General features: G+C 44.6%; 1 protein-coding gene across 2 annotated transcripts in view; it reads right to left on the bottom strand.

The window, feature by feature from the left end:
* The window catches only part of NKRF (NFKB repressing factor), a 116,781-nt gene that overhangs the window by 87,809 nt on the left and 7,412 nt on the right, over positions 1–21,560 (bottom strand). The window lies entirely within an intron of this gene.

Here is a 21,560-nt window from a genome sequence, read left to right as displayed (position 1 = left end):
GAGGTGCAATATTCACAGGGCCCCGTGCGTCTGTCCCCGGCCCAGCCAGGCTCGTTTCGGGCCCTTTGGAGGCCTCGGAGTACTGTGCTTAGTCAGCTCTCTTCCCAGCACTAGGAATTTGTTTTCCTCTCATGGCAGACTCAGCCCCTGAGGGCAAGGGGGGGGGGTCTCCTTACTCAGAAAAACAAGCACCTACGGGCACACGGGGAGGGGGGGGCGGTTACGGACAGCAGGAGGGGGGGCGGGAAAGACACGGACAGCGGGAGGGGGGGGGGAAGGAACGCACTCACCTGGACTTCTTCCGGCAGCCGTGGTCGGCATAATGACGAAAACAAACACCCCCAAAAAAAAAACCAAACTCCGCCCACCGCCCAATGACTATGCAAAAAGGGTGGAGAGGGAAAAAAAATGCAGGAACGCCCACGAATCTGGTCCGGCCATGACGGACAGATCTCTGTTCCAATGGCTAGCCTCCATTTATGGAGCTAGCCAATGGAACAGAGGGCGGGACTAAGCAGTACACTGTAGAGACATAAGATTTCTCCTGGGGGCGGAGCTAGGAGCTCCGTGCCCCAGGCGAAACCTAAAAATGCATCAGGAATATTGAGACCAAAGTTTGAAACGGCGCTCATCAGAAAAACAGCCAGGGACCAAATTTCCCATAGCGTAATAAACATCTATTTTTTTTTTATTGCTAATCAGGTGGAAAGCAGACTAGACTGAAATTGTGTGAAAGTATCCCACTAGCATTGCACTAATTAGATAGCACAACCCCTACAACAAACAGCATATCACCTCACTAATTATTACTATGAATACGACTCATAACTATCCTCCAACAACAAATTATCACATCGCACCACTCTTTTTTCACAGGACACCTTAGAACACAAACTTAACCTCACCTCAACACTCTCCCAACGTGGTACCACTATTTCCCACCTAAGCTCCAGGCTATCTGCTGCATTTGACTCAATTACCCCAACAAAAGGCACATTACCCCGATACCCAATAGCCAGGAGCATTCACCACCCTCACCCCAAGAGATTCACTCTCTACCTCTCTCAAGCCGATATTACAAGCTACAACACCCTGACATTCACCCTCCCTACTGTCCATACCCGGCAAATGATATGTAACCAAATACCAATTATTTTTCTGACTTGATCCAAACATTAGTCTCCCCTAAAGAAGACTGGCCAACAGAAATATCTTCCCGATTGCAACCAAAACACCGGACACTCCTTACACCAAATCATACACATCGGCTCTATTCTGCATGCTTCATAATTACAGATCAGCAATGGAACATAAGCTTGAAATTTCTGATATATTGCATTTAGGCCTCAAAAAATCTACTCGCCCACTTGCTATGGCAAGTCAGACTTTATCTGGTTCAACTAATTATAGAACCTTTTAGCTGGTTTTGGCAAATGAACTTCAGCTGAAAAGGAACAGGTGTTGCGTCAGTCCTGAAACTGAATGAGCAATAAAGATGCCTTTAAATAAAGACGCCTTTAAAATCTTGTTTTATCTCGACACGTGCTGTCTGTTCAAGGAGAGGTCAAATGTCAGTTTGTCTTTTTAGGTCTCGGCCTAGCGTACACTGCGCAGCAGTGTCGCGCAGCCGAGAAATTTTGATCTTCAGTACTGGGCTTTAACCCGCCTCTCTCTTCCATTGGCTACTCCATAAATGGAGGCTAGCCATTGGAAGAGAGATGTGTCAATCTTTGTGGGAGCAGATTTGTGGGAGTTGGTCTTTTTTTAAGCCCCGCCCCTTTGTTTCGTGGGCGATTGTGGAGTTTACTTTTTTTCCCGCTGTCCATCCGTCCTCTCTCCCTCCTGCTGTCCGTGTCTCCGTTCCCGCCCCCCTTGTCCCCTACAGAAATACAAACGTACACAGAGCAGAGAACCAAGTGTAAAAGCACTCACTGTGGTGACATATACAAGGATGCGTTCTTGGATGTCTCCCCGTGGAGCCTGTCCAGGAGCCTGGATCCGGGAGCCCCGAAGTCCTTGAACGCTCTCCAAGAGCCAGAGTCAGCAGTTCAGAGGCAGCCCTCTCCGCAGGGCAGGGTGGGCTCGGCTTGCACTGGGCACAGCTTCTAGGTCTGTCCGCCCCTCCGGACAAAGCAGGGGCAGCCGGCCGCGCCCGGGGCTCAGAGGTCATTGCCACCGGAGAAGACAAACCCCAGCCCCAGAGATGCACAACCTGGGGAGGCTGAGCAGGGACCGGGCGGAGCGTGCGGGGGCTGCAGGATGCCCCAGGCCAGCGCGAGGCTCGGATCCGCACACGCTCGCAGCCCGGGCATGAGACAGGGGGCTCCCAGCACAGACAGCAGCAGCCGGGGAGGCAGGAGCCAGGCACAGAGGGCTGCAGGCTGGGAGCCCAGCGCAGCAGACATGCACAATGAGCTGCCGAGCTACTGTAAAGGTGTATGTATACATATATTACAGAGGAAGGGCAGGCGCCGTATACATTAATCACCACGTACTCGCACATATGCATGCATTACTTAGGCAGACTGTGCGTGCGAGCAGGTGTGCCCTTCCGCGCCTGGCGCACGTGTGCACTGGTTACTGAAATCTGCATCAGTAATTAATAAGGCATCACTTCAGTACACTGATCCGGGCGCGGCGCGAGTGCACCGACACCTTGCACAGATCTGCATAATTACTTAGGGTGGTTCCGGCTGCGGGCATACGCGCAGTCAAAGTTAGTGCACGTGCGCACTGATCAGGAAATCTGCATCGGTAATTAATAATGCACCTGTACAGAGACCCGAACCAGGAATAGGAAGCCAGCGTGCATTCACCAATAACAATACGCATCTGTGTACTTATTTATAATGCATGCACCCACGGTTGAGGTGTTAACGTATATATGCTAGTAGGTACTATATCTATGCCTACTATCTAGTGCATTAATCACTTGAATGCATCTGGCAATAACAGAGTAACTGTTCGATGCACGGACACAGAGGGGCGTGCCCGAGTGAGTGTATAGTAATGATATGCCATAATCTGCACAGGTTAGTCCGCACTGGTTTGCGTGCATCCGCCGCTGGGGTACAATGTATATGCCTATGTATTAGTCACTTAGACAAGCATCTGTGAAAAAAGATAGACCCTGCCATTGCCCCGAGAAGGGTGTGCGTGTGTTTGTGATATTGACATGCACAGAGGTGCGCGCATTATTACGGTGAGTATGCGTGCCTCGCCCCTTGGGGTGCAGGTATTTGTACTATTAGTGGCTATACGTGCGCATTCTTTAATCATTTAAATATGCACCTGTAAGGGAAAGCCTACCTGTCACTGCATTGACCAGGAGAAGTGTGTGTGCGGACATTAATGATACAAACGCTATGCGTGGCTTTGCACACATTCACTATGCGTGTGCTCACTGTTCAGTGTAGACTTATTCAGAACCAGGGGCGGTATGCATGCATGCGTCACTGAAATACACCTATCGTGAAAAGTGGAATTACTGGCCCCCCTGCGTGGAGAAGGGGCGTTGAGCAGTATGCACCATGTAATACTGTGGGAGTGCACGCATGGCCGGGGCAGAGTGTGTGTATATCTCACGCGGGTGTATGGGGGTGTGTACAATAGTCGCAGGGGTGGTCACATTTCAGGATCAATCTGCCCCCAAGTCTGTGGCGCCGATATATACAGAGCCACATCATATGGCACGTGGTCTGTGCACCGTCCTGGGCAGGGCCACGTGTGTCCCCTGCAGCCACTGCACACAATACCCCGGGGGGCATGTGCCCCTTCATGAAAGGAACACCTCTGGCCATTCAGTTTGGACACACGTGCAGGCATTTCACAGCGCGCTGCACACCGGCGCCAGGGCCTTCCGGTGTGTATGTGTACTGTCATCACTCGTGGATGTACAGAACTCTGCACATCTGTCACATATATTGCCTCCCCTCCCCAATGATGGGGGGGGGGGTGGGGGGCACCCCGTATACATTTATCACCATAGACAAAAACGTTGTGTCCATTCATCTCTGGGCTGCCGACAGGCAGGAGGGTAGCGGAGACCCACGCACGACCGACGGTTGTGTAGATAGATAATATGAGGGCGTTTACTTTCATTAACTAAGACTTCAGGGCGCATTTAATAGTATTCCGGTCACCTTTATAAAACAATATTAAATGACCGAAAATCAATAGATCATTTATCGGATATGAGCATATAACACATACAAATAATTGGGTGTGTGCATATATTATGAAAAGAAAGAGGGAGATACATACATTGTAGTGTAGTTCCTTACGTCAAACCCGGCGCCTTTCAGGTATAAATATACCAATGTTGCCTTATGGAAACACACAGTGGTGGATTTGGAGCAGAGCATATTTTTCCCAATAGGCTCTGCGCTTTGGAATAATATATTCAGCAGTGTAGACGTAGGACTGAGGTCGACTAGGTCTCTACTGACTATATTAGACTTAAGGTTTGCCAGCTAGCTCAGAGGTCACTAGAAAGTTTCGCGAATAAACGAGGAGGAGTTTAACCTCCCTGGATAGACAAGAAGGGATTAGCTTCCGACAACCATATAACATGACAACTTTGCTCCCTCAGAATAAGAGTAGATCTCTAGAGTCGTGTGAAAACAATAGACAGCTATTTCACTCAGTCAATTGTGCGTTCTTAGTTTCACCAGAGTGCAGAGAAGAGAGAGACTGGCGTTTTCAATAAAAGGTATAATTTATTGAGCAGTCTTCCTTCTCATGCAAGAGAAATGAATTGCCACAATTGCAATACTTAATATAAAGTAAAGTGCGTACAGTAAAAGGAGTATTATGAAATACTGTAAAAGCATTGATATGGTTTCTTAGCCATAAGATACTTTAAAATGGATAAAATATATACAAACATATATACACATTGACTAACGTACTCAACTGGTGCTTCTAAAATACGCCTACCCCGGTGCACCTGACCTAAGCCTAATACATGGGAAGGAGTAAGTAAGTAGAAGTTTAAGTTAAGTTGGTTTTGCCAAGAATCTGATTCAAGAATTCTCTTTAAGGGTTTAGTCAGCACCGTACCTTGGGAATAGAATGCAGGAGGTCTGGTATCTCTCTTTCAGGACTCGATATCCCAGCAACCCGCAAGGGTAGGCTGGAAACGCCGGAGCTGGATTTTCTCGGCTGGAGAAAAAGACAGCGTCTTTCTCAGCGCGTCAAAGAGGAGGGGCAGCGTCCGTGGGCTCTCGGCAAGTAGATCGCTGCTCTGCTCCAAAACCACCACTGTGTGTTTACTTAAGGCAACGTTGGTATATGTATATCTGAAAGGTGCCGGGTTTGACGTAAGGTTGGACATAAGACGTCAATAAAGATGTCACTAAGAACTGGCCGTTCTTACAGTGCTCGCAGGAGTTCTGGAGGACAGAGTCATTAACCCATTGTCCACAACAGAAAGTGATTTTTCCAAATTAATACGATCTATTTCTCGTATTTTCTCTGCTGTCTCAATTTGAGTTACTTTCCAAGCTTCGTTGTACGCAGCGTATATACCGGCCGCTATGAAACGTTTTTGACGCTGTTTGCATGGTCCCATTATGAAATCGCGCAAGTCAGCACCGTCTTTAAGTCAAGTGTTGCTTAATTTCAGCCAGTGTGTATGTCTGTAGCCATTCAAGGCATAGTTTCCCTACACTGTATGTTGTTACTATCCCTGGATGTTGTCTCTGGGAGTATCTAGGGTCTGGTTTGGTCATTTTGAACCCCTGTTTTTTGTTCAGGAATCTATCTTGACAGTTATTTGTGTCTGTTGGCCAGATCAACCACTTTTTCCAATCAGGATGTGTTCTGTTTTGGTGTAAAATATGGGATACGTCTATCTCAATATCTGTAGTGGTATTACTCTCAGGTATTGGCTTTGGAATAGACGGTTTGCTTAAGTCTTTAATCTTAGCTAGGCCAAGACAAGTTGAATGGTGTCATTCAAGAACATTATTTGCTCTGGGATCAGGCAGGCTCGAAATAATGCTTCTAAACCTTGGACCTGCCATTCTTTTGTACCCCAGATGGTTTTTGTTTCAATGTTGTTTTTCCAGAAATCAAAACCAAATGTAATCATTTTTTCATAAAATGTTTCAGAATAAATCAATTTAGTATTTGTCAACAGTTTTTATCCCGGTCTTATCTAACAGTTTATAATAAAATGTTTCTGCATCACTTGTGTTAAACCCTGAGAAGTATGGGAATTTCTCCTAAAATATTTTTGAACTGCTTTTAGGTGGAGTTGCACAATGTTCCCATTGATTATATTTAAAAATATTTCTAGGTTGAGCAGATTTATGCAAATAGTGGTCTGCATAGTGGGTATAGCAATACATCTGTTCATAATTCGATGAACCTTGCAAATAATCATGTTCTGTAAATTTTGCTGATAATACTAAATCTGACATCATATTATTTATGCTTTCAAAGTCCCAATCATCAGAGAATGTACTTGGTTTTACAAAGTCACTTAATGAAACCTTGAACTGATGTGGATATTTCAAGAGTTCAACCGGGCCATAGATTTCGTAATCCGTTTTGTGCCAAGCTACCCTGCCGGGTATTGGAATGGCTGTGTCATTCACTGATGATAGTTCTCTTTTCTCGATGTGAGATGACTTGTGTGGCTTCAGGATCAAGTTGATGTTCTGACTTGCTGGGTCCATTGTACTGTATTTTCCCTCAATGAATTTTCCCAAACAAAGTACCATGATGAGCCAAAGCAGGAGGAAAATTACACCGAACACAATCCAAAATTCAATCCATGGAGAAATCAGATAGGTTTCTTCGAGTTGATGAAAGAGTTCAGTTAATTTGTCTTTGAATGTTTTTGTTGCTGGCGTTTAAGGTTCGCTCGGATTTTCAGAAAAGTTATCGAAATTGATGAAGTAGCCAGATGCAGTTCTGTCAATTGTTGGAATTGCCTCCAAATTTTCCTTTGTTTTTTCATTTTTTCTTTCATTAGCATAGTCTGAGGCAACATCGTTGTAGACAGGTGTTTCTTGACGAACTGTTTCAATTTGGGTTGCAAGAGGCACAAGTTCCATGGCATTGTTGCATAGTCCTTTTTTATTCACTGTAGCTTTATCAAATGTGATTAGTCTCTCAGTTTGAACCTCTTGGATTGTAGCAAATTTTGGTATTCTGCTATTTCTTGGGAGTCCACTGGGCCTACTACTTATTATTGGCCACATGACTGTGGTTTTACCAGGTCGATGGATACAACTCGGTTCTCCTTTTTACCAGCAAGGGGTGGTAGTACAACTGATCTTGTTCCGCTGACAGCTAAGGCAGGTACTGCTTTTCTGTAAGAAGGCCCAAATTCCGTCTTCACCGCGATCTTCTCTCTGACCAGATCCCCAATCTTTGGAATCCAGACAGGCCTTGCTGGGACAGGTGGTTTATCTTCAGTGGCTGTTGGCTGCTGTTTTAACTTTATGTTGCTCAGGGCTTTTCTTGTTTCAACGATCTTTGATGTCAAAGCATTTTTTCTTATCTTCTACCACTGAAGTCTGACTATCTAAATCCTGAATATACATTCTAGTTCTGAACAATAGTTCGTACGGGCTGAAACCTTTTACAGAATTTCTTGGCAGATTGTTAAGACTACGTTGGACACTTGTTAAATGATGGACCCACCCATCACCCGAGCCTAATACCCTTGCCATTATAGATTATGTCCCAGTTTTTTCTTTCCACAATCCCATTTCCCTCAGGATGGAAGGGACAAGAGTACCGCAATGCAATGCTCATGCTGGTAATGGCCTCCTTATAAGCTCGAGAGCTAAAAGCAGGACCCTGGTCAGAATGTAGCATGCCAATTGCGTATGTGCAGATAAAGACTCGCAAATCTTTTATAACAGTTCTGGCGTCAGCCGAGCGCTGGGGTCTGTATTTTTAAGTGAATCTAGTCTTAAAAATAAATTAAATGGGACGCTGAATTTTACTTATAGATAACTACATGCTATATGCTAACTACAAAAATGGCCATGGCAATACTCCGGTCGGTTAACCACTGCGATCTCTGTTGCAGTTTGGACAGCTCTTTGCAAATTTGTAATGTTGCAGGCTCACCAGTATTATGATTGTAATTCTTTCAGAGATTCTTTGATCTCTCGGTGCCTTAGACCCAATCCCATGTGTGCATCCGCTATTAAGAAGACTCTCCTGTTCGTGTTTGGAATTACTCTATCCCCCACTCCAGGGATTCGAGCAAAAGGAACGGAGTTTGCATCAATTATGTATGTATAATTGAGTGGATAGTTCACGAGTAGTGCTGCACAGTCGCCCTTTGAAGACGTTTTTACCGCCAGCATGGTTTCCCCGTCTGTGTATTTTTCTGAACGCTTTTTTGTGGCTACGGAAGCCGGTTGAGTTGCTTCTGCTGTGGCTGTATTAGCCAATGAATTCCCTGCAACGTGAACGCCATCACGTTGATGACTCAGTGTATGTATCATGTGAGTCTTCTGTAGTTCTTTCTGTAAAAGAACTACCTGTTCCCAAAGCTTCTTATGCTTTATTGTGGCACCTGTGTCATCTTTGTAATCGTTTTGAACCCAGTTCTGCAAGTCATTATTGTAAGATTTGACGCAGAAATGCGAATCGCACACTATTAGTGTCGGGAATTCACGATCGGCATTTTCAAGCGCCATCTTTAAAGATCTAATTTCAGCTCGCTGAGCCAAACAGTTTCTCAGTGATTCAGCTTTTGTTATTTTTGGTCTGAATTTACCACAGAGCCAGTGACCTTTAACAACAGCGCATGCTGCATTGTAGGATTTATTATCCACATCGTAATGTTGTGTAAATCTGTCCGTATAGATTATACAAGAGTACTGTTGGAGAAGCAGAATTTCGATTGGCAGAGGATATTCTTCTTCGTATTTTAGATCTTTCAGTTTTTTCATGTTCGGGTCAAAATAGTATTTCACGTCTTCTGCTGCAAGAGAATTTTCCCACTGTATCCATTTTGGATCTAATGCCACTGTTTTTAGATTAACTGGGCTTAATAACGCCTCAAGGGCTGATTCTGCTGTAAAAACAGTTATTCTTTTGCCTTGGGCTCTTTCTTTTGCTACAATAGTTCGCACCGCATTTATAATATTCTCAGTAAGACTGAATGTTTTTTCAGCTTCTGCGTACAAATGTGATTTGTAAGCTATTGGTACCGTTTCTCCCTCATTAGAGGTCAGGTACGTGAATCCGCATCTTCCTGGGATGACTCGGATTACAGGGTTGCGTGTGTTGTCGCGAGTTTGTAATTTTGTTTTAGCTAACATGTCTGATTGCAGTGATCTCAAAATTTCTGTGTGTTTCGGAGTCCAATTGATTGGTTTAAAATCAGGTTTTATTAATTCGTAGAGAGGTTTAACCCTCTCTGCATAATTTAGAATCTAAGTTCTTCCGAAATTCATACCCTGGATAAAGTGGGATTTGATACTGTACATATTACGGCTGAATCAGGAGCGTGGTGCATCGGCATTCATACCCTGGATAAAGTGGGATTTGATACTGTACATATTACGGCTGAATCAGGAGCGTGGTGCATCGGCCGGGCCTGATTAGAGGAGACTGCCTGCAAAGTGCCGGTTTGCTGGCGACTGGGGATGAGATGACTGGCTCGCCCTGGTGATCTGGATCTGCTGCCGCCCTGCATTGGGTGGAACATGCGGAGTGCCGATAGCTCTCTGCGGCAGACAACATGAGGCCCGGGTGAGGCCTGCAATACGGCTGAATCAGGAGCGTGGTGCATCGGCCGGGCCTGATTAGAGGAGAATGCCTGCAAAGTGCCGATAGCTCTCTGCGGCAGACAACATGAGGCCCGGGTGAGGCCTGCAATACGGCTGAATCAGGAGCGTGGTGCATCGGCCGGGCCTGATTAGAGGAGACTGCCTGCAAGAGCCACAAGCTGGTGAGAGCGGCTGCTGAATCCTCTGTGTGGTGTGGGAGGAGTGCTGTTGCGGGAAGAGAGAGGGGAGGTGCTGGTGTGGGAGGGGGGAGGTGCTGGTGTGGGGGGAGGTGCTGCTGTGGGAGGAGTGCTGCTAGGGCAAGGCTGTGTTTGCGGGGAGAGAGAGGGGAGGTGCTGGTGTGGGAGGGGGAGGTGCTGGTGTGGGAGGAGTGCTGCTACGGCAAGGCTGTGTTTGCGAGGAGAGAGAGGGGAGGTGCTGGTGTAGGAGGGGGGAGTTGCTGGTGTGGGAGGAGTGCTGCTAGGGGAGGAGAAGCCTGATGCCGGATGGGGGCGGGAGAGCCTGGGAATGCGAGAGGCTGGGCTTGCATGCGATGCGCGTGCATGTACACGGGAACTGCATGAAAACCGCGGGGCTGAAAGCCCTTTGGTTTCACGATGTTTTCGCCACTTGAATTCTCGCTCCGCTCGATGCGCTTGCGCACATCGATAGGTCGCGAGACCTAAAAATAGGACTGGTAAATGGGCAATTCGTGACTTTTTAAAGTTGAATTTGTAACCCCCAGCTGCAAACCCAAGTATTATGGTGTTCACTATTTTCAAGTGAGTACCCAGGTCATCATCTGTGAGATAGAAGTCATCGACATAAGAAAAAGCCTCATCATCATATATTTGTAGTAACTCCGTTACCCTTGCTGAGAATAATCCTGGGCTATTCTTGAATCCCTGTGGGAGTCGACAGAAATTTTTCTGTGACCCCTTTATTGAGAAAGCGGTTAAATACCTGCTTTCAGGTGCAATGTTTTGACAAAAGAATCCATTAGAGATGTCTAATGTTGTTTTGAATTTTTTGCGAATAATGTTATTCATTAGTGCTGCACTGTGCGAGTTTTGTACAGCAAATGTCTTGCAACATGAGTTAAGGTGTCTGCAGTCCAAGACTAGACAATATGAATCGTCTGGTTTGGAGACAGGAAACAAAGGATTGTTCATTTAAGAGGTGCATGTTTCGATCACCCCTTGGTATTCAAGTTGATCTAAGATCTCCCCGACTTGTTTTTTAGCGTCTTGCTTAATTGGGTACTGCCTTTGTGCAGTTGGTTGACATTTTAACTGGATTTTGTGAGGAGGAGAGTCCTCATCCCATTCTACATGATTCTTATATAATGCAGGTGCTTGAGCTACTGCCCATTTTCTTGAATGTGTATTTTCTATGAATTGGAATATGATTTGAGAAGGCGGGCATAATCATTTCTTCGCCATGAGGGCACTCCCTGACAAACTCTGGTGGCCAGTCTTTCTCAGCTAATAGGATGTCATAGCCTTTTGAAAGGTTATCCCAAAACAGACCCCTTATTTTCCTAGCCTTATCTCCCTCTATACGCAATGTCATTTCGTATATTTTATGAGGTTCGCTAACTCTGGTATCTGCAGTTTCCACCTGAATGTATTCATTCGTGTCCACTGTCTCCAGATGATTCATCAGGATCTTGCAAGCTATTGTCACTTCTGCTGCGCTGTCTAGCATGGTCTGGGCCCACTCGCCGTTTTTCAGCTGTGTCCTCAGTATCCTCGGCATGTTTGATTATTTTAATACTTGCTACCTTCTTTCTTGGAAATTTTAATTTTTTACTTTGAGCAGGTTCCTTGTCTTTGGACTGGACGTGCTCTTCCCTTTGTTCTGACCGTCCTCTTCTTTCCGATTTCTGCGAGGAAGTCTGAAAAGATCGAGAGGGACGTGTATCAATATCTTGATATCCATCAGGCTTTTTCAAATTATCCCTATTTCTAAGGTTGTATCTTTTCTCAGAGGGCTCCCTCTGGGAAGACTTGTGCCCTTGGTCCGGAGATCTTTCTCTCCGCCGAGGAGACCTTCCTCTGGACTGGAATCTTTTTTCTTTGGGAGTGGATTGTTTATTTCCATCCCAGCTCCTTTTTGGAGTGTTTAGATTATTTTTAATAAATATCTTTTCAGGATTTTCAGTTAGTTGGGGGTTTTACCGGTTTCCCACCCAAACTATCTCTACCTAGTTCTTCATAGGATTTTTCTATGATTCTGGCAAGTTCAATTGGTTGGTCTGCTATATCGGTTTCTTTCAATTTCTGGCGGATCGCCACAGATGCTGCTTCTCCTTTTATGTTGGATACTAATATAGCCGAGACCTGCTTGAAGTCTTTCAGTAATTTCATACCCAGAGTTAAAGCAGGTTCTGGACCGTATTCATTTTGAATCTGTCTTAGTACATCTGGTATTACCGCCAGAGACGGAACACCATGTGTTTTTGTGTAAATGGAAGCAAAGACTGTGCCCCAAGTGTCACAATCCTCCACATGTGGTGTGACCCCCAGTGGAAGGCTGATAGTCAGAATTCTGTGTTTCTGACTAGGGGTAGTATTCGGAAATACCGCCTATATTTGAGTTATCTTTTGTGCTAGCCAGAATGGAATTTGTTCCCGTTTTGCGGGTGTTTTACCAAGACATGATTGTATGTTCTGTGGTGTAATTTTGTTTGTGTTTCCCTGATGAGGGGTCAGCTGTGGACTGTTGCAGTACGCATTACATATTGGACTAACTGTCTACGAATTTTAATTAGTACTTTTAGCTGGGCTAAAAGTTCCCGGTCTGACATTTTTTCGATGTCTGGTTGTGCTGTGTAGCTGGCTAGAACCGGCCACGTTGCTCCTGGTCTACCTAGTGGACCGAGCCTGGTGATATGATTATTATGTTTTAGGGCGCCTTTAAACCAGAGCAGGTGCTCTTGGTAATTTAGTGGGATTTCAACATCCTCGAAAGGAGTGAATTCATCCGGAGGTTCCTCTATTTTGTAATAGTGGAATTCGTGTGTTACAGCGTTTGCTGCTGGAAAGTTTATCCATGAATAGAATACCTCTGTCTGCCGATATTCATGGGCCTCTACCACGAATATGACTGTACCACCTCGTGATGTCAGTCCGTTTTCTATAAGTTTAAGAGTGATAGTTCTTCTTAAATTTGCCGGGATGATAAATTGCACCCGGTTCATTTTCATTAAACCCTGTAACATCGAAACCCCGTTGATTCACATCTACTGCAGCTTCACCAGTTTCGTTGTTGTCGCCATTAATTGACATTGTTTTAATGAAAGTTTGCAGAGCAGGTCCCCAAGGAAACAAAGATTAGGTGCACAATATTTTGGAACACTGTATCCTTCAACGTTGACTAAACCAAAACTCTACATAGGAATCTCTTCCTACTAAGTTCCGGCGGATTTTAACCTTTTACCCACTCCAGACGTCTTTTGGCGTATTTACGGGAAAAAGGGTCTGTGTGAAAAAGCACGACTGAGTTACTCTAACGTCTTGCGTTAGTTTTATCGCCTTACCAAACGTTGGGCACCATGTAGTGTAGTTCCTATATTCCCAATAGGCTCTGCGCATTGGAATAATATATTCAGCGGTGTAGACGTAGGACTGAGGTCGACTAGGTCTCTACTGACTACATTAGACTTAAGGTTTGCCAGCTAGCTCAGAGGTCACTAGAAAGCTTCGCGAATAAACGAGGAGGAGTTTAACCTCCCTGGATAGACAAGAAGGGATTAGCTTCCGACAACCATATAACATGACAACTTTGCTCCCTCAGAATAAGAGTATATCTCTAGAGTCGTGTGAAAACAATAGACAGCTATTTCACTCAGTCAATTGTGCGTTCTTAGTTTCACCAGAGTGCAGAGAAGAAAGACTGGCGTTTTCAATAAAAGGTATAATTTATTGAGCAGTCTTCCTTCACATGCAAGAGAAATGAATTGCCACAATTGCAATACTTAATATAAAGTAATGTGCGTACAGTAAAAGGAGTATTATGAAATAATACTATAAAAGCATTGATATGGTTTCTTAGCCATAAGATACTTTAAAATGGATCAAATATATACATACATATATACATTGACTAACGTACTCAACTGGTGCTACTAAAATACGCCTACCCCGGTGTACCTGACCTAAGCCTAATACGTGGGAAGGAGTAAGTAAGTAGCAGTTTAAGTTAAGTTGGTGGTTTTTGCCAAGAATCTGGTTCAAAAATTCTCTCTAAGGGTTTAGTCAGCACCGTACCTTGGGAAAAGAATGCAGGAGGTCTGGTATCTCTCTTTCAGGACTCGATATCCCAGCAACCCGCAAGGGTAGGCTGGAAACGCCAGAGCTGGATTTTCTCGGCTGGAGAAAAATACAGCGTCTTTCTCAGCGCGTCAAAGAGGAGGGGCAGCGTACGTGGGCTCTCGCATCAGCTGGGCTCTCGGCAAGTAGATAGCTGCTCTGCTCCAAAACCATCACTGTGTTTCCATAAGGCAACGTTGGTATATTTATACCTGAAAGGTGCCGGGTTTGACGTAAGGTTGGACATAAGACGTCAATAAAGATGTCACTAAGAACTGGCCGTTCTTACAGTGCTCGCAGGAGTTCTATTACAAATCAAAACAAAGCAAACGGGGATTTCCCAGGTTGCTGGAGGTTTGGTGTGTCGAAAGAACTCGTGCTTTCTAGGAATCCAAGGAAGTAGCTTCTGCCGTGCCTTGGACTGCAAGGGCTATTTACTTAAATATGGATCTGATTCTTATGCCATTATAGGGATATTATTGATTATAGCCGTACAAGGGCATAAAATAGCAATATTGATTCTGGTTCCTAGATAAAAACACAATAACATAAAATAGATTTAGCGTTTGCACATTTCAGATATCAGTCGTAGGGTCGCAGATGAATACCTTTCCTTAAAATATATTTAAATATATACATATAGAATGTTGCGCTCTTTCAGTGGAACAGTTTTTTTTTTAATGTCATTTTAAAGTAAAAATTAAGAGTTTGAGACATCAAGGCGCTGTTTTGTGTGCCACCCTCCTCTTTGGAGACACGGAGATGGTGGGAAAGAAGACCGTATGGTGCATTTAGTAATTATGTACGTGTGTATCAATACGTCATATTCGAGTATCGGCTAATTGTTAGATAATATTAGGGGTCATGCATGTATATATGTCTGGGAGTGCGCGTTTATCAATTAATTTTAAGGATTGCATGCCCCTCCCCCAGAGCCATGCCTCCAGGTGCCCTAGCACGGCCCCAGTCCCAGAGTGGGATGGGTCCTGCACGGGCTCAGCCCTGTGTGGTGTAGCGTGGGGGCTCTGCCCTCTGTGCCCCGGCCCTAGCGCTGCCCCCAGAGCTGGTATAGCCCACCGTCCTTCGCAGACCTGGCATAACCTCTGCCTTAGAAATAATAGCTTGGCGTGTATGACTCCTTATGCACCTGCCGTATCCTGCGCTGTGGCAATGCCCCCTGGCCCCACGCTAGGGCAGACTATCTCTGGAGAGCATGCCCCTTGTGTCACTGGCACAGAGAACGCACCCCCACGGCTCCCCCTGTGCTGGCATGACCCCTCCTGACCCTGACATAACCCTCATCTGATTAGCATAACCCAGCCACGGTCCACAGACCTCGTTTCAGCACACTTACACTGGCACACTCACCCCATGCCCCCGGCACAGTCACTTCTGCCCTGGCAAGCTCATCCCTCCTCCTCCCTGGCACAACTCCTCGTGCCTCTGGCACAGCCCCTCCCTTGTTTTTTTCTTTATCAACATACTCAGCGTGGAGCAGGATTTATTTAACGTTCCAAGGCAGGTGCTTTGAACGTGGCTCTAGCAAGCCGTTCGTACAATTGAATAGTGTTTTTGGTGCAGAAAACTGAGTTTCAGCGCCTTGTCAGAGGAAGAAGCACTATATAATGCACTATATAATTTAGGTGTGATTTTTTTACTGCATATTCTCTTTTGAATGCATTTCTGAATTCCAAGACTCTGTCCTGGCACTTTTTTAATCATTCATTTTCAGTAATGAAATAGCCCTCAGGCCCCAGAATATGCACGATGGCCTCCCATGGGCCCTTCTTGATCAGGGCTGCTGTCCCCAGATTTGATTGTAGTGCTCGCTCTGCGTGCCCCTGCTATCAGCCGCTGCCACCCGCCTAATCTCTTTTGCATTTCTTTTAAGCGTTCTTGGTGACATAGCTTCACTGCGCAGGGGTCCAGGCCATGTCCTTTGCAGCTGCCTGCAAGCAAACATTCGAATTTCTCTCCGTCTCATTCGAGTTTCTGTAATGTCCCTTTGCTCGCTTGAAAGGCTCTCTTTAATTGATTGTTGTGATTATTGTTCCAGTGCAGGTATTAGCATCTGAAACCATAACCCCGCAGACAATGATCAGCCAGTAGCTGCTACGTGCTGGGTACCAGTAAAGCCTTTATCCCTGCTGCAAACATCCTGTGTGGTCATTAATACAAGTCGCTTTTGGCTTGTCCTACCTGTGCAAGATCAGGAGAGAAAAGAGGCACTAAACATTATTTTCTTAGCCAGTCCTTTTGTCCTGTGCGTGTGTGTGTGTGTGTGTGTGTGTGTGTGTGTGTGTGTGTGTGTGTGTGTGTGTGTGTGTGTGTGTGTGTGTGTGTGTGTGTGTGTGTGTGTGTGTGTGTGTGTGTGTGTGTGTGTGTGTGTGTGTGTGTGTGTGTGTGTGTGTGTGTGTGTGTGTGTGTGTGTGTGTGTGTGTGTGTGTGTGTGTGTGTGGCTCTGTGTGTGTGCGCGCGTGGCTCTGTGTGTGTGCGCGGCTCTGTGTGTGTGTGTGTGGCTGTGTCCGCAAATACTCTCTAATGCTCACCTATTGCCATTGTAAATGACAATACCATTTATTTATGTTTTATATAAAAAAAAAATGTCATGAGCAATGCCAATAGCTCTACCTTTAATAATGCCGAGGCCATTGCATCGTAAATGCGTGTTACTAATTGCTGCTCATCGTGTGCATGAAAATGGTGCTTACTTTTCTTTCTTTTATTAGAGGTTTTTGTCAAGTTAGCTAGGTGAAACAAATGTAAGATTACGTTTTTTTCTAACGCACATAATTTACACAGCTTGTAAATGAAAAGTAAATATTTCAAAATGTGTCCAGAATTACAAAAGCACATTTTACTTGGTGATCTGCAAATGACAAATATTTGCAGAAACTCGATTTCTAAACATTTTTGTATGCTAAATAGTTTTATCAGTAAAACCGCAAGTTAGTGGGAATTTTGTGGCCATTTCTATTGAAAATCTGGTGACTGCACAGGAGGGTGCTACCACTTAATTTTTTTGGTATGTAATTATTAAAAGTGATGTTTGGGCTATTAAAATCAAACAAACGTGCTTTTCTTCAGCAGACCTGCTGAACTCTCGTATTTGAAGGCCTTTTCATATGTGATAAAAAAAAAAAAAATGGCGGCTCAGTGAATTCAAATATTTGCCCAGGATCACACAATCTGAAAACATTTTTATGCGTTAAGATCATTAGAATTACGTCAAGTAGATTTAAGTCACTAGACCTGCAGGTCTATTAACATTTTTAAGTTTTTTGAGGCCTGGCATACTATAACAAACCTACTAAGTCTCACAGAGACATTCCATTGGCCAACATGATCGGGTGGGCTTGGGGGATCAGGAATGGCCGTCTGGTCTTGGCGGTGGGGTAGAGGTTACTGTAATAATCTGCAGAATGCAATGATATCCTCTTCCATTTCGGTCAGCATCCAGCCCCGCAGTGCCAGCAGATCCTTCACATAAAAGCCCGTCCATCTGTTATCGTACACACTGTAGCTCCATCCAGGGGAGAGGATGAGATGGACTTATTGGTTGGATTGCGTCAATCTATGTTATCTGTAAACATATCTACTACACTGTCCTGTCAATTTCTGCCTAGTTCTTAACAGTTAAGTTTTTCACTTGACTTTGTATCACAAATATATCCTGATCGGGGATATACTGTGTTTATTGGTTGCATTCTATGGTGAGTTTTTTTTTTTGACCCCTCGCTTTGATACGTTACTCACTATGCACCATGTTTCCCTTCTTAGGGAGTGTACTGCTTGAATGATTATACAGGTCCCGAGAAAAAAAAAAAATTTTAAAAAACTATTCTAACTGAGACCTGGTTCAATGACAACTCGTACCATATTTGACCTTCTTCCTCCGAACGTATTCCATCATCAGAAATGACAAAGTAAACACAATCTGGGGAGGCTGGCTGGAGTTTTCAGAGCCCTACAATGCAAAAAGTTTCCCCAATGGTACTTTTCACACACTCCAATGCCTAAATTTATAACTAGGTGTACAACTTTCTGATCAGATTTAATGTCATTTATCCACCGGGTAACAACTTGCCTTCACTGAGGAATACATTGATCTTGCAAGTGACCAATCAACACAAATTGACAAAGTGATCTTTCTAGCTGATTTTAAACTTCACTGGGGCAACGCAGTTGATTCTTCATTTAACCAGCTTGCCACATTCCTCTCCACAAACTGTTAGAACACAGCCTTAAACCAATGCACAAAATGGCTCCATACATGATTTATTAATCTCTAAAGAAGACCTGCTCTCAGTCGACGAACCCATTCCAGTAGACTATTCCAAACACTATCTCATCCTTCAATACAACTCTCATGCTGTGATGAGGTCACCCAAAAAGAGAGACCTCCTGGTTGTACAACATCATGATAATCGACATCAGCAAACTCAACAAATCTGCAACGAAGGTAGTCCCCCCTCCCCCTCGCCCCCATTCGTCTCAACTCCGAGTTCAATGTCTCCACTATATCGAAAATCTCTATGTTTTGCTTGATGAGGAAGCCCCATTCCAAAGCAAAAAGAAAAGATCAACACCATCTGCTCCTTGGTTCACTAAGACCCTATTCAAGGAAGGAAAAACCTTGAGATCTCAATATAATAAAAGAAACTGGCACCTTCCACCACTAATTAGGCATGCCACCACAATGCACGATCCATTATCAAAAGCAAATTTTCCATGAGAAAGCATATCACTTCAGATCCCTAATTGACACATCAAAAATAGACTGAAGCAATGCTTCGATTTGATCAAAACAGCTACCAGCCATCCCATGCATGCTTCCATCAAACTCTATGAACCCTCCAAGAAAGCAGAAGAGTTATCACAATGTTTTGATTCCAAAGTGAAATCACTCCTATACCGCAATGAATATCCCATCACCAACACGGTTTGCAAAGCCAGAAACACCCTGCAAACCTTTGACATTATCGAAGAGAATAACTTACTTGAAACATTATGAAAACAAAACCCTTAAATCACTTTGTGGACCCTATCCAGAGTACTATTCCCAAAGATCTTTTACACACACGACCCCCTACTGGACAGAACTAGTTGATTTCTCGCTCAGCCAAGGATCTTTCCCAGATTCCCTCAAAACTGGCCAAGTCACTACAGTTCCCAAAATATGTGATGGGAATGACCTAAATAACTTTCGCCCTGTTACCAACCTACGTTTTCTTGCAAAAATCATCAAAAGATGTGCTGCCAAACAACTCACCCAAAACATCAAAAAGCAATAATTTTTTGAACGAATTTCAATCTGGCTTCAATCAAAGATGCAGTACAGAAACAGCACTGCTTCAAGTTGTCGATGAAGCTCTTCAAGTCCTAGACTCTGGCAACTCCTGCCTCCTTGTTCTCCTCGCCCTGGTGGCGGCTTTTGATACAGTAAATCACCATAGGCTTCCAGACACCAGGGTCAAGTGTTATACTGACCCTCTAGGAGACCGACAAAGAAAGGCTGGGATTATATCAAATCAGTATGCAGATGACATCCAGCTTTGACTAAATATCTGACCAACACAGCAGCTACTCCTCGGCTATGGCGGAGGAGCGTCACTCCGGCATCAGCAGTCTCAAAAAGGGCAAATATAAAATGATAATACATTGTGTTTATTTTTGTTTCACTTTTGCTTGGGCAGGCGCAGGGGGAGTGGTGGGCACTGATCAGTGTGCATGACGGCCGGCAAAACCGCTGGGTGCCCCATAGCTTTTTTAACCCCATCTGTGTTGCTGGGTTGAAGACAGCAGGCACAGGCACCCAGTCTCCATGGGAGCGCAAATCGAGGGCGCTCTATCAATCCTGATGCTGCTCTCATGACATGAGAGCAGCGTCAGGATTGGCCAAAGGGAAGTCTGGGAGCCTGTGCTGCTTGCAATGGAGCCCGAAGATCAGAGGAGCTGCAATGCGGGAGGTAAGTTCTAATTTGTATTTCATTTTTGTCCTTCTCCGTTGTCGTCCCCGCCCACCACCTCACCTTTTTACCCTCACACCGGCCGCCACTGGATCCACACATGACATCTCCCATTTTGCCAACACCATAAACTGTTCAAGGCTGGATGAACTCTCACAACCCAAGACTGAACCCTTGCAAAACCAAATTTGTTGTTTCCTCTTTGAATTCCCCACCACCAGTATAAACCTGGAAGGATACACTCAACATCCTGAACAGCAAGCCCATAAACATTGACAGTGCCAAATCTCTGGGAATCACTCTAGGTAAAGGGCTCAACCTTCAAATTCAAATCATCGCTATGGCCAGGAACTATGCCTTCTTTGGGGAATCCACAGCTACATCCCCGAGCTAGACCTGAAACATATTACTCAATTTCTGGCTATTTCCAGAATCAGCTATTGTAACTCAATAGATCTACCAAAGACCCACCTCACCTCTCTGAAATCAGTTTTACATTAGCTGCACATTTTGTCTAGGAGGCTAACAGAACGGCAATTACTTGCCAATGCTCGTCAATCTTAGCTGGCTCCCCGTGGTAACCAGGATGATTTATAAAATGGTCTGTATCACCTACGAAGCCTTGCATACATCCACTCCTCAGTACCTAGCGAACAAACTAAAGCTTTCAGGAAACAATCATGAAATGCAGAAGCTTTGCTGTTGGAGCCTCTAACCTTTACAAAGGAACAACTCATGCCTCAATACTTCCCAGGTAGTGTGACTAGAATTTGAAACTAACTACCCCCGAAATTACGGACCACTACCTCATTGTCGATCTTAAAAACTGAGCTAAAAGCCCCTCTCCTCAAAGATATTATGGCTAGCCAACCTCCCCCAAGATACTGAAACCATAGCTGACAAGTAGCATGTATGGTTATTTGTGACATTTCTAATTCTACTGTGTGCTTATGTGTGACATTTTAATGTATTATGTGTGACACTTTGCAGGAAACTTGAAGGTCAGCTGAAAAAAAGATGTTACGTCCATGTAATGAGGTTCATCTCACACAATGTTATGTTTTGGAAGGGGCTTTAAAATACTTACAATCCCCCTGCAAGATGACTAACCTTTTCAACATAATCACCATGCATTTCCAAACTAGTTTCTGCAAGCTTTACTCAGACCTCGGCCTTCCGTTTATGTCTTTCTATCTCAGTTAATACCTCTTTCCATTTTTAACTACAGCTTTTTTTTCTCCCATCCCCTTTTAAGCACAGATTATTACTTTCGCGGATTATTTTATGCTGGTCTAGCCCTGTCATCGGAACACCACTGCCTGCCCTTACCAATACACCTGCTTTCTCCCTAATTACTCATCTGTGGTTCCGTCTTCTCATGATAACTACCTGCTTAACCACTGCCTGCGCTTACCAATACAGCTGCTTTCCCTCTACTTACTCATCTGTGGTTCCGTCTTCTCATGATAACTACCTGCTTAAACTCACGCAGGCTCAAGCACGCACAGGTGGCCAAGGCGCTAAAAATGCATTTT

Source organism: Lissotriton vulgaris, chromosome 4_1 (assembly GCF_964263255.1).
Source record: "Lissotriton vulgaris chromosome 4_1, aLisVul1.2, whole genome shotgun sequence".
In the NCBI taxonomy this organism is placed as follows: domain Eukaryota; kingdom Metazoa; phylum Chordata; class Amphibia; order Caudata; family Salamandridae; genus Lissotriton; species Lissotriton vulgaris.
Note: the sequence above shows the minus strand (reverse complement) of the source record. Positions and strands in the feature narration are given on the sequence as shown.